This window comes from Rousettus aegyptiacus, unplaced genomic scaffold (genome assembly GCF_014176215.1).
Source record: "Rousettus aegyptiacus isolate mRouAeg1 unplaced genomic scaffold, mRouAeg1.p scaffold_m13_p_2, whole genome shotgun sequence".
Taxonomy (NCBI): domain Eukaryota; kingdom Metazoa; phylum Chordata; class Mammalia; order Chiroptera; family Pteropodidae; genus Rousettus; species Rousettus aegyptiacus.
In genome coordinates, this window is record NW_023416295.1 from 90,270,231 (window position 1) to 90,288,064 (window position 17,834).

The 17,834-nt window shown below is 35.1% G+C and overlaps 1 protein-coding gene across 2 annotated transcripts in view; it reads right to left on the bottom strand.

Annotated features, from left to right (window-relative positions):
• LIMS2 (LIM zinc finger domain containing 2) overlaps positions 1-17,834 on the bottom strand; it is a 77,305-nt gene that overhangs the window by 56,646 nt on the left and 2,825 nt on the right. The gene's annotated exons all lie outside the window — the stretch shown is intronic.

A 17,834-nucleotide genomic window follows, 5' to 3' on the forward strand; every position in this document is an offset into this window, starting at 1 on the left:
TGACAGAGAATTCAGGATAGTACTTCCAAAAAACTCAGTGAGATCCAAAATGAGTCATATCAACAATTTCAGGAATTGAAAAAACATCTAGATCAACAGAATGAGTTTATTAGCAAGGAGATTGAAACCCTCAAAAAGATAAAGAACACACTAAAAGAAATAAAAAATGAAATATCAAGCTTGGTAAATAGAGTCAACTAAATGGAGAAAACTATCAGTGATATCGAAGACAAAAAATCAAGAAATAAATTGGAAGAAGAGGGAGAATGAAGAATGAAAAATTAAGAAAGAGAAGTATGGAAACTAGTTGATACCATCAGGAAAGGAGTCATAAGAATAATAGGCATTCTCAAAGAGGAGGAAAATGAGCAGGTATTAGAAAGCATTTTCAGACAAATAGTTGATGAGAATTTCCCAATTCTAAGGAATGAGCTTGAGCTTGGAATTCAAGAAATCAACAGAACACCCAATTATCTCAACCCAAAAAGGCCTCCACCAAGACACATTGTATTAAAGTTATCAAAAATCAATGACAAAGATAGAATTCTCAAGGCAGACAAGGAGAAAAAAAATGGTAACTTATAAAGGTAAACCCATTAGATTATCATCGGACTTCTCAGCACAAACCTTACAAGCCAGAATCAAATATTTAAACTATTAAGCGAAAGGAACTACCAGCCTAGAATAAGGTATCCAGCTAAGCTCTCCTTTAGGTACGAAGGAGAAATTAAGACCTTTCAAGATATACAAAAATTGAGAGAATTCTCCACTACAAAGCCTGCACTACAGGAAATACTGAAAGGAGTCAGTTCACCTAAAACAAAATGACAAAAAAAAAAAATGCATAATTAGGAGTTAAATGACTATCAGGCAAATAGAAGCAGAGGAGTGCAACCCTTACTAAGAGCAGGGCATTATAGCTTAAACAATAAGAAGTAATTATTATAACAAGATAGCAATAAATGTTCAGCATACATAGGGACAAATTGAGACAACAATGACTAAAAAGGGGAGGATTCAAAGATCCACATTCGCAAAGGGAAAAGGAGATAATGCACGCGAAGAAGGAAATGCACAACTGTATATATATGTATAACTATCTTTTTCATATTTTTAATGGTAACCACATACCAAAGACTCAGAGCTGAAGTATATAACATAAAACAAGAAGAACCAGAGGTAAAAGACCACAAAAACCAATCAAAATAAAGAAAACAGAAACACCAGAACAAGGAAGCAATGGAAACATCGAGCTACCAGAAAGCAAAAGATAAAATGGTTATAAGAAGACCTCCTATTTCAATAATCATCCTAAATGTGAATGGACTGAACTCATCAATAAAAAGGCACAGAGTTGCAGAATGGATCAAAAAAACAAAATCCAACCATATGCTGCCTCCAAGACAAATTTAGACTCAAAGCGAAAGGGTGGGAAATGATATTTTAAGCAAATGGCAGTCAGAGAAGAGCAGGAGTGGCAGTACTAATATCGAACAAAATGGACTTCAAAATAAAAAGGTAAAGAAAGATAATGAGGGACACTTCATAATGATAAAGGGAATCATGCACCAAGAAGACATTACACTTACTAATATTTAGGCTCTCAATCAGGGCCCTGAAATATATAAAGCAATTACTAACAGAACTAAAGGAGACGCAGACCAAAACACTATCATAGTAGGGGACCTAAAGACCCCACTGTCGGATATGGGCAGATCATTCAAACAGAAAATCAATAAAAAAAAATAGCATCCTTAAATGACACATTAGACCAGCTTGACATAATTGACATTTACAGAGCCTTCTATCCCAAATCATGTGCTTATACATTCTTTTCTAGTGCATATGAAACATTCTCAAGAATTGACCACATACTGGGACACAGAGATAGCCTAAGCAAATACAAGAAGGTTGAAATCATACCAACCATATTCTCTGATCATAATGCTTCGAAGCTGGAAATTAATTGTAAAAAGAAAGCATGAAGAATCACAAATATATGGAGATTAAACAACATACTACTGAAGAATAACTGGGTCATAGAAGAAATAAAAAGAGAGATCAAGAGATACATATGGACAAATGATAATAATAGAATAACATATCAAAACTTTTAAGACACTGCAAAGCAATAATAAGAGGAAAGTTCATATCATTACACGCCTATCTCAAAAAAACAAAAATGAGTCCAAATAACCTAATGCTTCATCTCAAAAAACTAAGAATTGATTCAGCAATCCCTCTACTCCAAAGACTTGAAAATCCATTTCTGAAAAGATATTTGCACACTGATGTCCATAGCAACATTACTCACAGTGGCCAGGACATGGAAGCCACCAAAGTGTCCTACAATAGGTGATTGGCTAAAGAAGCTGAAGTACATATATACAATGGAATATATTACTCAGCCATAAGAAGAGATGAAATACTACCATTTGCTACAACATGGATGGACCTTGAGATAAACCATACAGAAAACGTCAAAAACTACAAGATGTTACTTACATGTGAGATATAAACCTAAAAGCAACAAACAAAAGGGACAAACAGAGACTCATGGACATGGACAATAGACTAGTGGTTACCAGAGAGTGGGAGGAGGGGTGAGGAGGGAGGTAGATGGGGTAAAAGGGGTCAAATGTGTGGTGACAGAAAGAAATCTAACTGTGAGTGGTGACCATGCAATGCAATATATATAAGCCTTACCGTTGTATTGTACACTTGAAACAACTGGATTTCATTAACCAATGTCATCATAATATAAATAAAATAATTTAATTAAATAAAAAGAAAGCTTAAAACTTAAAAAAAAAAAAAAAAGCCACCTATCCATTTCAAACTATTCCAAAAAGTTCAGGAGGAAGGTAGGCACCCAAGCTCATTTTATAAGGCCACCATTAACCCAATTCCAAAAACCAGACAAAGACATTACCAAAGTAAAGTAATAGGCCAATATCCCTGACAAACATAGTTGCAAAAGTCCTCAACAAAATATTAGCAAAATGAATTAGGCAATACATTAGAAAGATTATACACCATGATCAAATAGGATTTATTCCTGGAATGCAAGTTTGGTTCATTATCTAAAAACCAATTAATGCGATACACCACAGGAAACAAAATTAAAAATAAAAATATAATTAATCAAGAGAGGCAGGAAAAGTGTTTTACAAAATCCAGCATCCATTTATGATTTAAAAAAAAAAATTCACTAAAGTGGGACTAGAGGGAACAAACCTCAATATGAAAAAGGCCACATATGACAAACCCATAGCTAACATCATATTCAACGGGGAGAAGCTAAAAGCATTTTCTTAAGATCAGGAATAAGACAAGGATGTCCATTTTCACCACTTCTATTCTACATAGTATTGGAAGTCCTAGCCACAGTAATCAGACAAGAAAAAAAAGGCGTTCAAATTGAAAAGGAAGAAGTAAAATTGTCATTATTTGCACACAACAGGATACTATATAGAAACAATCTTAAAGATTCCACCAAAAAAAATTATTTTAGAACTGATAAATTCTATAAAGTAGAAAGATACAAAATTAATATTCAGAAATCGATGGAAAAAAATCAATTGCATTTTAATATACCATATGGAACTATCAGAATGAGAAATTAAGAAAATAATCACATTTATAAGTGCATCAAAAAATAAATTTAATTTAGGAGGTAAAAGACCGATACTCAGAAAGTTATAAGACATTGAAGAAAGAAACTGAAGAAGAAACAAATAAATGGAAGCATATACCATAGTCATGGATTAGAAGAATTAACATTATTAAAATATTCATACTACTTGAAGGAATCTATAGATTCAATACAATCCCTATCAAAATACCAATGATGTTTTTCACAGAACTAGAACAAATAATCCTAAAATTTATATGAAATCACAAAAGAACTTGAACATCTACAGCAATCTTGAGAAAGAAGAACAAAATTAAAGATATCATGCTACCTGATATCAAACTATAAGGCTACTGTAAGGCTACAGTAATCAAAACAACAGCATGGTATTGGCATAAAAATAGACACATAGATCAATGGAACAGAACAGAGAGCCCAGACATAAACCCACACCTACATGGTCAATTAATCAAAAATGAACATTCTTGACAAAGGAAGCAAGAATATACAATGGAGTAAAGACAATCTATTCAATAAATGGTGTTGGGAAAATTGGGCTGATACATGCAAAAAAAATGAAACTGGACCACCGTCTTACACCATATACAAGAATAAATTCAAAATTTATTAAAGACTTAAATGTAAGACCCAAACCATAAAACTCCTAGAAAAACATAAAACATAGGCAGTAAACTCTTTAATATTAGTCTAAGTAATATTTTTTCCTGATATATCTCCTCAGGGAAAGAAAACAAAAGAAAAAATAAACAAATGGGATTACATCAAACTAAAACCTTTTTGCACAGCCAAGAAAACCATTGATGAATGGTAGAATATATTAGTCAATGATACATCTGATAAGGGGCTGATATCCAAAATTTATGAAGAAGTCATACAACTCAACAACGAAAACATAACAAACTTTTAAAAAAAAAAAAAACCCAAGCAATTAAATTAAAAAATGGGCAGAGGACTTGAATAGATATTTCTCCAAAGCAGACATACAGGTGGCCAACAGACATAGAAAAAGATGCTCAGTGTCACTAATCATCAGAAAAATGCAAATTAAAACAGCAATGAGATACCACCTCACACTTGTTAGAATATCTATCATCAATAAATCAAAAAACAACAGTGTTGGTCAAGAAGTGGAGATTAGGGAACACTCACACACAGATGGTGGGATTACAAATTGGTGCATCCACTATAGAAAACAGTACCATAGTTTCTCAAAAAATTAACAATAGAACTACCTCATAACCCAGCAATCCCACTTCCAAAACACTAATTCAAAAGATATATGCACCCCTATGTTAACTGTAGATATTTACTATATATATCCAATATATGGAAGCAACCCAATTGCTCACCAATAGACGACTGGGTAAAGAAGTGGCATATTTACACAATGGAATATTACTCAGCCATAAAAAATGAAATCTTACCATTTGCAACAACGTGATGGGCCTAGAATGTATTATACTAACTGAAATAAGTCAGACAGAGAAAGTCAAATACTATATGATCTTACATATATGTGGAATAAAGAATAAAATAAACAAATGAACAAAACAGAAACAGACTCATAGATACCGAGAATAAACTAATGGTTGCCAGATGAGAGGCGATTTGGGGGGCTGGGTGAAGGAATTAAAGAAGTACAAATTAGTAGGCACAAAATAGTCACAGGGATGTAAAGTACAGCATAGGGAATATAGTCAATAATATTCTAATAACTATGTATAGTGCCAGGCAATGTATAGTACTAGGCTAATCGGGGGGACCACTTCGTAAATTATATAAATGTCTAACCACTATGCTGTACACCTGAAACTAACATAAAATAATGCTGAATGTCAACTATAGTTGAAAAAAAAACTAAAAAAAATTAGTTGCCCATATATCTGTGGGTTTATATCTGGGCTTTCAATTCTATTCCATTGGTCTATTTTTCTGCCAGTCCCATACTGTTTTGATTATTGTAGCTTTGTAGTACATTTTGAGGTCAGGGAGTATGCTACTTCTGGCTTTGTTTTTTTCTCAGGATTGCTTTGGCTCTTTGGGGTTTTTTTGTGATTCCATACAAATCTGAGGATTTGTTTTGGTTCTATTTCTGTGAGAAATGCCATTGGAATTTTAATAGGAATTGCATTAAATCTGTAGACTGCTTTAGGCAATATAGACATTTGAACAATGTTAACTTTTTCGATCCATGAACACAGAATATCTTTTCATTTCTTTGTGTCCTTTTCAATTTATTTTAACAATGTCTTGCAGTTTTTTGCATACAGGTCCTTCACTTCCTTTAAGTTTATTTCTAGGTATTTTATTATTTTTCTTGCAATTGTAAATGAGATTGTTTTCTTCATTTCTCTTTCTGATATTTCATTGTCATTACATAGAAATCCAAAATGTATATTGATTTTGTATCCTGCAACTTTACTGTATTTGTTTATCTATTATTGGTTTTTAATTTCATTTCATTGTGGTCAGAAAACATACTTTGTTTGATAGCAATCATCTTAGATTTATTGAGGATTGTTTTAATGGCTTAGCATATGATATATCCTGTAGAATGTTTCATGTGTCCGTGAGAAGAAAGTGTATTCTGCTGTTGTTGGATGAAGTGGTCTATAGATATCTCCTCCCTTTTCTCATTATTATTGTTATTTATATTACATCCATATCTATTATAAACCCAATAATACATTGTAATAATCATTACTTTACATAATCTTGTCTTTTAAAGACTCTGTAAGAAAAAAGTGGAGCAATTAAATATTTATAGAATTTGTTATATTAACCTTCAAATTTAGCATTTTTGGTTCTCTTTCTTCTTGTGGATTTTAGTTATCATCTGGTGTCATTACCTCACTCCAAAACATCTTTATTAGGTTCACCCAAGGAGGAACACACAAGGCCAAAGGGGTTAAGCAAGGTTTATTATAGCAGAGTGACAGCTGGGCTGAGAGCCGAAGATGGCATCAGCCCTGAACGCAAGGGGACTTAAAACTTACATGAGGCTTGCGGCGGGCTTTTTTGGTGGGAGTATTTCTGGCGGAGAAGGGAGAAAAGTCCAGTGAAATGGGAGGTGGGCATGTAGTGTTGTCCACCTGGACATTGCAGGGTCCAGCTCCACACAAAGGTGAAGGAGGAGTCTAGTCCCCACACTGCGGGGATAGGCATAGGGCCCTCCTGGACCTAACAAGCTTGTTTCCACCTACCTGCTTTGTGCTGTTATTGTCAAATAGCATTTTGAAAAAATGATGGTACATACATATTATGTTTCTATAAGTGAAAAGTCTAACAATATAACTATACTTATGCCTGAGATAATTATTTTTTAAATAGATTAAGAGTAGGAAGAATAAATACACATTTATGATGTTTTTTTGTAAATATCTTCATTTACCAACAATTTGTTTTTCATGTGAATTCCAATTACTATCTGGCGTCATTTACTTTTGATCTGAAGAACTCCTTTTAATATTTTTGTAAGTCAGGTCTGCTAGCAATGAATTTTCTCAGCTTCCTTTTATTTTAAAACCTCTTTATTTTTTTAAAGGTAGTTTTGCCAATTATAGAAATGTAGAGTACAGCATAGGAAATATAGTCAATATTATTGTAATGGCTGTGTGTAGAGCCAGATGGGTGCTAGAGTAATCAGAGGGATCATTTCATAAATTAAAGAAATGTCTAACTGTTGTACTGTATACCTAAAACTAATACAAAATATTTTAAAAGGCAATTTTGCTAGATTAGTTGACAGTTTTTTACTTTAAGCAATTTGAATATGCCATACTGCCTCCTGGCCTCCATTGTTTTTGAAAATACGTCAGCTGGAAACCCCAATGAACTTTTACTATATGTGATGAAATGTTTTCCTTTTGCTGCTTTTAAGATTTTTCTCTTTTTCTTTGGCTTTTAATGCTGTGACTATGATAGCTCTTGGTGTGGATCTCTTTGTGTTTATCCTACTTTAAGTTCATTATTCTTAGATATATAATGTTTTTCATAAAATTTGGGAAACTTTAAGCCATGAATCTTAATAATTTTTATGCCCCTTTCTGTTCTCTCTATTATGCATATGTTGGCACACTAAATGATGTCTCATATTTCTCTAAGTCGCTAATCATTTTTATTCTCCTCTCCCTTTCAGATCGCATTATCTCTATTGATCTGTCTTAAAGTTCACTGAATCTTTCTTCTGGAAATTCAGATCTACTGTTGAAACCCCAAGTGAATTTTTAATTTAGGTTGTAATACTTTTCATCCCCAGGATTTTTGTTTGGTTCTTCTTTATAATTTGTATCTCTTTATTGATATTCTATCTGATGAGACATTGTCATCAAGTCTTTCTTTAATTTTTTAAGTATGGTTTCCTTTAGTTCTCCTAGAATATTTATAATGGGTGATTTGAAGTATTTATCTACTATGTCCAACATCTGAGTCCTCTCAAAAGCAGTTTGTATTGACTGCTTTTTTCCTGTGTATGTGTCATACTTTTTTCCTTGAGTGTTTCCAATTGTTTTTGTTGTGAATTGACATTTTAGATATTACATTGTAGCAACTCTGAATACTAATTTTCTCTATCCCCCAGGAGCTGATGCGGTTGTTTGCTTGGTAGTTTATAGATCTGTTTAGTGATTTGTGATCTATATCTTTGAAGTCTATTTCCTCTGCAGTGTGCAGTTTCTGATTTCCCTACTCAGATGTTGTCTTCATTTTACCTTTTATTCTGGCTACCTAGGGGTCACCCCTGGGTCAGCATAAGCCATTTGTCAAAAGATGTGCTTAAATGACCTTGGAAAGTTATATGTTTTTATCCTTTACCAATGAATGTGTTTGTGGCTTGGATGCTGCTTTCACAGTCTGAGTTTACTTCTTTTCTTTTTTTTTTCTTTTTCTTTTCTCTTTTTTATTATACCTGTGTTTAACCAGAGACCTGTAGCTTGGATTTTCACCCTCTGATCTCTCCTAAGAATGTTTAGCCTTGGATACACACACAGTCTTCCAGACTCCTGGTAATATGTGTGCTTTTATGTTAAAGCCTGGCTTCCTGTGTTGCTCCTGCACCAAAGTAGCTTATTGTTCAACCAGTATCTGGTCAAAGATTGTGCTTAAGGCCCTTGTGCCAGTGGAGTTTCTGCCTTGTGTTTATGGGTCTTTGTGCAGTTAGAGAGTATTTCCAAGTCTGCCCTATGTCCTGCTGTGATTGTTCCTGAAGAGTGAAGCCTAACGCTTATATATAGACTTCCTGAACCCAGTGTTGACTGTGATCCAAGAAGGGCTCTGTTTGACAGTCTTTTTCCTTGGTTGTCTCTATTAAACTTCTGATCGCTGTGCCATTTTGCTTGTTTCTATTAAGATCATGGAACTATGAGCACCCTGTTAATTGCTCTCAACCAAAATCTCCATTGTTTTCGACAACACCTTTACACATGAAATTTTCAACCCACTGTTCCAAATAAAGTCAATTCCCTTCAGATGGAGCTAGGAATTCTTAGTCATTGTGGCCTAACTTCTTGGACAGAATTGCTGCACCAGTGCACATGTCTAGGTTTGTGGACAGCAAACCACTTATCCCAGAGTGACACTTGTCTAAAACTTGACACTGATGTGACAGTAGAGCATGGTCTTCTTGGCTTGCCCCTCCTGGTGTGGAATCTTCCCCTGTAAGCAAGCTGCATAGTGGCTGGGATTGAAGTTCCGGTATTCTCATCCTGCTCAAATTAGAGCTGGATTTAAAGTGGAAGATACCCTCTACTTGGCTGCACCAAACAAAATGCATGGAGTAGATTTTCTGTAAAATGAAGCTGACAGGGGAGAGAATAAGTTGTAGCTCAGTTGTTACCAATTTCCTATTGATGGTATTTTTTCCTGAATTTCTTTACCTGCCATATGCCTTTGGGACAATTTCCAAAGACTCTTTTTTTAAAAAATGAATTGCTCCAGTTAAATGGTTGCTTTGATGGGGAAAGAGTCCACCACGTCTTTCACTCCATCATTCTGCAAATAGATTTATCTCTGTGCTTTTCTTACTGACTTTTCACCAGTGTCATATACATAAGGCTTTATTGATCTTTTAGCTATTGTATGTACATCCCTAGTCAAGTCTGCCCGATATCTCACCTTGTAAGATGTCCTAATTTTTTTTCATATTTAATTTTAAAAGCTGTGAGAAACTAATTTTGTATTTCAAATTATTTAAATTGCTAAATTATTTAAACTTTTAAATTCCTTTTTTAAGCCTAAATTATTGGTCTTAAAGTGATAAAGTAACTCAACGGGCACAATATTATTTGAAAATGTTCTATATATCAAATAAGATTAAATGTGTTTATTCCCAACAAATATAAGTTGTTGAACAACCCAGAAGCAATCATAATTCTCCTGAGGAGTGAAGAAGAGTCTAAGAAAGTATATCTCAGAGATTCTTGTTAGTGTTGTTTCTGTAGAACCAGTCGAACCACCTGCTGGAAGGTAATGGCAAATATCAGTTGTTTTAGGGTCTTGGAGATCAGAAAGTTTAAAAGAGAGATGCTTAAATGAAAAAAGGAAATATTAACATAAAAGCTTATATTAAAGTAAAGAGCCAGGAGATGAATCCTGAAGTATCTAGTCCAGTAGCTTTCAAGAAGTTGGTGGAGGAAAATCTTTCAGTTATGCAGTGGCATCCTTATTGAGTTTCTTAAAGCCCCCAAGCTAGATCTCAATGTTCTTGGGAATGTCTTAGTTGCCCCTCATATAAGGGCACATGTAATTCAAGACTTTCACATGCTTGTCCAGGGAAATCTGGCTCATGAAGTGTCTGCTGCAGTGGAGAGGACTTCCAGTTTTACAATAACAAATTACCAAGCTTCAGCTCACAGGACTTCCCCAGACAACCTAGAGACTTGATAGAGATTTGGATGATCAGGCTTTAGTCTTGGTGATACCAAGTCAGGAAGGAGGGAGAATAATCAGAGATGTCCATTTGCATGGTTATGCCCAGATGTTAATGAAAACTGGAAAAATTAAAAACTTAGTAAGAACTGACAATTTGAGCAAGGTAGCAGGATCAAGCCTAATGTACAGGTACCAAAGTCAATTCTTCCACAGTAGCGGGGGCAGGGGAGAGGAGGAATCAATTAAATCTTTACCAGACAAGACAGATTTAGCATCTCAATCAGTTACCTGCAGTTTACAAAGAGGAGCAAAGTGGCCCAAGACAATGAACAGTACTAGAATCTGATAACCTGTAAGAACTTACTATGAACTATACATTTTTTCCACTGAAACACAATTGTTTTCCTTCAGTCTCCCTGTTTTTGATTAAAAAAAAAAAAATCTCAGCAGGATATCAAAAGCAAGACAGCATGATAGATCCCCTTGATCTCTTCCCTTGAGACTACAACAAGTTGAACAGCTATAGTCCAATAGAAAATTCCCAGCCTAACACTCAAACACTTCTGAGACATCAGCACATCAGAGCATCCGAAGGCGGGCAAATCAGTCAAGCAAGGGGAGAAGAAAGGAAGAGGAGCAGAGATGGGTGCTCAGATGTAGCCAAAGCTCCCTGCAGGACTTGGGAAGAGGGGGAATTAGGTTGTGGCATGCACTCTCTGAAGCCCAGAGCATTCCTTCCTGAGTATTCCTTCCTGAGATCAGTATATACTATGGTAGAATCTAATAATCAAGGCAGAGACAGAATACAGAGGTGTGACAGGTGTGACAGAGGTGTAACACCTACCAGCCGCTACTGCCAGGCAGACAACTGAGTCATGGGGCCTGGCTGCCTCTCCCCACCCTCCCAGAGCTCACCTCCCTTCACCCTCCCAGAGCTCACCTCCCTTCACCCTCCCAGAGCTAGATGCGAGCCCCAGGGGAAACTGCAGCAGCCAGTGTCAGGCTACACAACAGGGAGTCTGCAGCCCCGGGAACCGAGGAGACACATACTGCAGCTGGTCCTAGTGGCAGGGGTGCAGATACAGGGCAAGGCAGCTGAAGCCTGGTAGTCGCCATTATTGAGAGGAAAAAAGCCACAGGCACACCAGCAGCCTCTCCCACCCACCCCGTCCCCACCCATTTAAGCTGATCTGGCAGAGGCACTGGAACATCTCAGGCAGCACAATACCACATCTGGCCAACACTGGGGCAACACTGGGGCAACACTGGGACTTTAGGGCCCATTGCCCATCACATTCTACCGAGGGGGTAGAGCCCTGGGACTAAAGCAACCTGGTTACACAGGAGATACACACCTACCTGGAAAATAATAGCTTTTTTTTTTTTTTTTTTTTTTTTTTTTTTGCCTTACAGCAGAGATCAGGGAGGGAGGCCTGGGCACTGTAGGAAACTTTTGTGCCATCTACTGGAAAACAAAAGAAAGATAAACCTCTTCTTATCAACCTTTTAAAGAGTACATTCCCATTAATGTCTAGGCAGAGAAATAATCCATCAAACACCATGAAAAAAAAAAAACAGCAACAGATTGGATCAAAAACAAAATCCATCCATATGCTGCCTTTAAGAGAAACTTCTCAGCTATAAGAACAGATATAGGCTCAAAGTGAAAGGATGGAAAACAATACTCCAAGCAAAGAGCATCCAGAGAAATGCTGTAGCTGTACTTATATCTGATGAAATAGACTTCAAGATGTAAAAAGTAACAAGACGAAGATAGACACTTCATAATGATGAAGGAGACAATACAACAAGATGTAACTCTTGTCAATATAAATGCTATCAATCAGGGAGCACCAAAATATATACAGCAACTACTAATAGAACTAAAGGAAAAAAGTAACAAAAACACAAATATAGTAGGAAACCTAAATACCTCATCGATAGCTATGAATAGGTCATCCAAACAGAAAACCAATAAGAAAATATCAACCTTAAATGACACATTAGACCAATTGGACATAACCGACATTTCTTGTTGGGAGCCGTTTTGAGGCAGGATTAAACTTTCGACAAAGATGGGAGTTTTGCAGAGTTGGCAAGTTGTGTAGTTGACTCAGGGGGAAGTACATCTGGCTTGGGGGAGAGAAACTGAATGTTCTTTGACCATGGGAAAGAAGGTGTTAAGAGAGCTACAAAGTTTCAATGATTGTTTGTTACTTAGAGGTGTTTTGCTTCTTATGCACTCAGTAGGGTATAAATATGCTGTGCAAAATAAACTTGGGGCTGCTGCAGTATTGACTGTAAACCCTACCTAATCTATCTCTTGTTTCTGTCTTTTTCTTAATCCTCACTCCCCCTCTCAAGTGCTGTTCGACCTAGGCCGGCTGGCTCCGGCAATTTCTTGAGCCTTTCATCCCAAAACACCAGATTATACATTCTTCTCTATTTCACATGAAACATTCTCAAGGATAGACCATATGTTGGGTCACAAAACTAGCCTCAAAAAATTTAAGAATACTGAGCTCATAGCAAGCATATTCTCCAACCACAATGCTTTGAAACTGGAGATCGGTTGCAAAAAACAAACAAACAATGACGACAATGATAAAATGGAAAAAATCATAAATATGTGGAGATTAAACAACACGCTGCTAAAGAATAGATTAGAGAAGAACTGAAAGGAGATATCAAGAGATACATAGACACGAATGAGAATGAAAATACACATATCAAAACTTTCTTGCAAAAGTGGTAAAAGAGGAAAATTCATATCATTACAGGCCTATCTCAAGAAACAAGAAAAATGCTGAATAAACAACCTAACATTACATCTGAAAGAATTAGAAACAGAAGAACGAATGATACGTAAAGTCAGCAGAAGGAAGGAAATAATATAAATTAGAGCAGATTTAATAAAATTGAAAACAAAAAGATAATAGGAAAAATTAATGCAATAAAGACCTGGTTCTTTGCAATAAAATAGACAAACCTCTAACTAGACTCTCTAAGGTAAAAAGAGAAAAGATACAAGTAAACAAAATCAGAAATGAAAGAGAAGTCACAACAGATAACACAGAAATACAAAGGATCATACAAGAATACTATGAAAGATATGTCACCAAATTCAATAATCTAGAAGAAATGGGAAAGTTCTTAGAAATATACAACCTTTCTAGACTGAATCAGGAACTGGAAAATCTGAATAGATGAATCAACAATAAGAAAATTGAAACAATCATCAAAAACTTCCCAAAAAGTAAAATTCCAGAACCAGATGGCTTCACTTAGTGAATTCTACCAATCATTCAAAAATGATTTAATATTGATCCTTCTCTAACTCTTCCAAAAAATTTTTAAAAAGGCAATATCTCATAATTCATTTTATGAAACCAACATTATCCTGATACCAAAATCTGGTAAAGAAAACACAAAAAAATAAAACTACATACCAATATCTTTGATGAATACAGATACAAAAATCCTAAAGAAAATATTAGCAAATCGAACATATCAGAATCAAGTGGGATTAATTCCAGGGTCACAAGGATTGTTCAACATACACAAATTGATCAATGTGATACACCACACAAACTAAATAAAGGATAAAAATCATACGATCACATCAATAGATGCAGAAAAAGTATTTGACAAGATACGGCATCCATTTATGATTAAAATACTTAATAAAATGGGTATAGAATGCAAGTATCTCAACATGATAAAGGACATATACAATATACCCTCAGGCAATATCATACCTTTTCTCTAAGATAAGGAACAAGACAAGGTTACCCACTTTCACTACTCTTATTCAATATAGTATTGGAAGTCCTAGCTAGAGCAATCAGGCAAGAGAAAGAAATTAAAAGCAGCCAACTTGGGAATGAAGAAGTCAAATTGTCACTTTTTGGTGATGACATAATTCTCTATTTAAAAACCTTAAAAACTCCATCAAAAACTATTAGAAATGATAAGCAGTAAAGTTGCAGGATACAAAATTGATGTAAAAATCCATTGCGTTCCTATATGTCAACAATGAAATGTCAGGAAAAGAAATGAAAAAAAATTTCTGTTGCAATTGCAATAAAAAGAGTAAAAAACATAAGAAAAAACTTAAAGCATGTGAAGGACCTATATACTGAAAACTACAAGGCATTATTAAAAGAAATTGAAGAAGACACAAAGAAATGGAAAGATACTCTGTGTTCGTGGATTAGAAAAACTAACATAGTTAAAATGGCCATATTACTCAAAGATTTAATGAAATCCCTATCAAAATCCTCATGGCATTTTTTAAAGAAATAGAACAAAAAATAATCAGATTTATATGTAATCACAAAAAAAACCCAAATACCCAAAACAATTCTGAGAAAAAAGAATCAAGCCAGAGGTATCCTATTGACTGACTTCACTACAAAATTACACTACAAAGTGACAATATGGTATTGGCAGAAAAACAGACACAGACCAAAGAAACAGAATTGAGAGCCCAGAAATAAACCCACATATATATGGGAAAACAATTTCACCAAAAAAAAGCCAAAAATATACCATGGGGAAAGAAGTCCTTTTCAATACATGGTGCTGGAAAAATTGGAAAGCCACGTGTGCAAGAATGAAACTAGCTTGCTGTTACCATACACCAAAATTAACTCAAAATGGATCATAGACCTGAATATAAGACCTGAAACAATAAATTCCATAGAAAAAAACATAAGTACTTAACTCATGGGCCTTGGATCTAGAGAGGATTTTACGAATTTGACCTCAAATACAAGGGAAGTAAGAGCAAAAATAAATGAATGAAACTATACCAAACAAAAAAAACCCTTCTGCATAGCAAAAGAAACCATCAACAAAGCAAAGGCAACCAACCAAATGGGAGAAGATTTTTGTAAACAATGCCTCTGATAAGGGGCTAATACCCAAAATATATAAAGAACTCATGCGAATCAACAACAACAACAACAACAACAAAATAACAATACAATTTAACCCATTTCCCATTTAGTGAAAAAAGTGCAGCTCGTTGCCAGCATTAATTTAATTTGCTTTGAGACTGAAGCAAATCTGACTGGTTTTCAATGTGAAAATAAAATATAAAAAGTACTGTTGGAGTTATTTCTAAACAGAACTTGTGTCTAATCCTAACATAACAGAAATGTATATATAAATCAGATTCATCAAATGAATCTTCGGCTAACAACTGTTTGAGAACAATGTTAACATCACGTGTAGAAATGCTACATTTTCTAGGACCGACATTTTCAATAATTGAGAATTACTATATTTTGTAAATGGAAATACCACAAAAACAGAATGCTGTAAATAGAATGATGTCATTTGTTTCCAAAGACTATTGATATGTAAAGTGATGCAAAAATCATAATAAAAGTGAGATATTTTGTGACAAACTTTGGGGGTAAAGTTAGGGCTATAATCTGTGAGCTATCCTTGGGTAAACACTACAGCCACAAGCGCCACCGGCAAGGATTCTCAGGGCAAGTGGGAAATGGGTTAAAAATGGGCAGAGGATCTAAACAGACACTTTTTCTAAAGAAGACATACAAATGGCCAACAGACATATGAAAAGATGTTCAACTTCACTAGTTATTAGGGAAAGGCAAATCAAAACCACAATGAGATACCACCTCATACTTGTTAGAATGGCTGTTATCAACAGGACAAGTAAAACAACTGTTGGAAAGGTTGTGGGGGGAAAGAAACCCTCATACACTGCTGGTGGGAATGTAAATTGGTACAGACACTATGGAAAACGGTATAGAGGGTCCTCAAAAAATTAAGAATAGAATGACCATATGACCCAGCAATTCCTCTTCTGGGTGTCTACCCAAAATATTTGAAACCATTTATCTGTAAGGGTATATGCACCCTGATGTCCATTGCAGTATTATTCACAGTGGCCAAGACATAGAAGCAACTGAAGTGTCCTACGATAGATGATTGGATAAAGAAGATGTACACACACACACACACACACACACACACATACACACAATGGAATATTACTCAGCCATAAGAAAAGGTGAAATACTGCCATTTGTGACAACATGGATGGATCTTGAGATTATCATGCTAAGCAAAATAAGTCAAACAGAAAAATTTGAGAACCATATGATTTCACTTATATGTGGGGTATAAAACCGAAAGCAATGAATGAATAAGACAAGCAAAGAAAAGCTCATAGACACAGACAAGTTTAGTGGTTACTAGAGGGAAAGAGGGTAGAGGGAAGTAAAAAAGGGTAAAGGGAGTCAAATATATAGTGACGGAAGGAGATTGGACTTTAAGTGATGAACACACAATGCAATATACAGATGATGTATTATTGAATCGTACACTTGAAATTTATATAATTTTATTAACTAAGTTACCCTGATAAACTTAATAATAATAATAATCTCAAAGAAAGATTAGTCTTGACCACAAAATGAGGCTGATCTTATTAAATTAGACCTGGTTATTTTCATAGGTGTAGCCAGAATGGTCATTTACACAAATCTTCCTAAGATTGCCCTGCTGGGAGTTTTCACAAGGAACCTCAGACTGTACTTGTACAGTCTAGGAAACCAAGCAAAGAACTTGCCACTTGATCTCACTTGCAATATATATAGACTTGGGTGAGTTCCTCTCTTCTCAATGTTCCCAAGATATCCTGAGGTTCCTGAGCCTGCCAGGAAGTGACCTTCCTTGCTCAACTGTAAGGCTGGGAGAACTGTAAGTCAGCAGTCAACCTTAGCTCCTTAAATATCTGCTCATATCTGATTAAATGATCATCATTCTCAAATATAATATTCCAGGCAAAGCTTCATTTCTACAATCAATATTTTCAATTATTTCACATTAATAAGGAAAGCAGATTCTTATTGATTGTGATCATTACTTACCTTGCTATGAAAATAAGACTATTCAATAAAGGTTTCTAAATTTCGAAGGGGGCAGATAGGAAGAATAAGATATTATATAAATGGTTTATTTCTGTTTACATAATCATGGTCTACTAAATTATGAGTTGTAGATAAAAGAAAAGAGAAAGGAGTTCCTTAGATATCCATAATTCTCAAAATGAAAGCTTAGATGAGAGTTCATTATTAGACAAGAGGGTAACGGACAAGGAAATTTGGTTGTTTCTGCAGCATGCAAAATAAGATAATAAAGTCAATCCAAAAACATTTAGACAAAATAATTATACACATAATTAACCCTATTTTCAAAAGAGAATAGATAAGAACAAATACTTCGTGATTTTCCAGGGATTCTCTGGGAAATTTAAAGACAGTTTTAGGTGTAA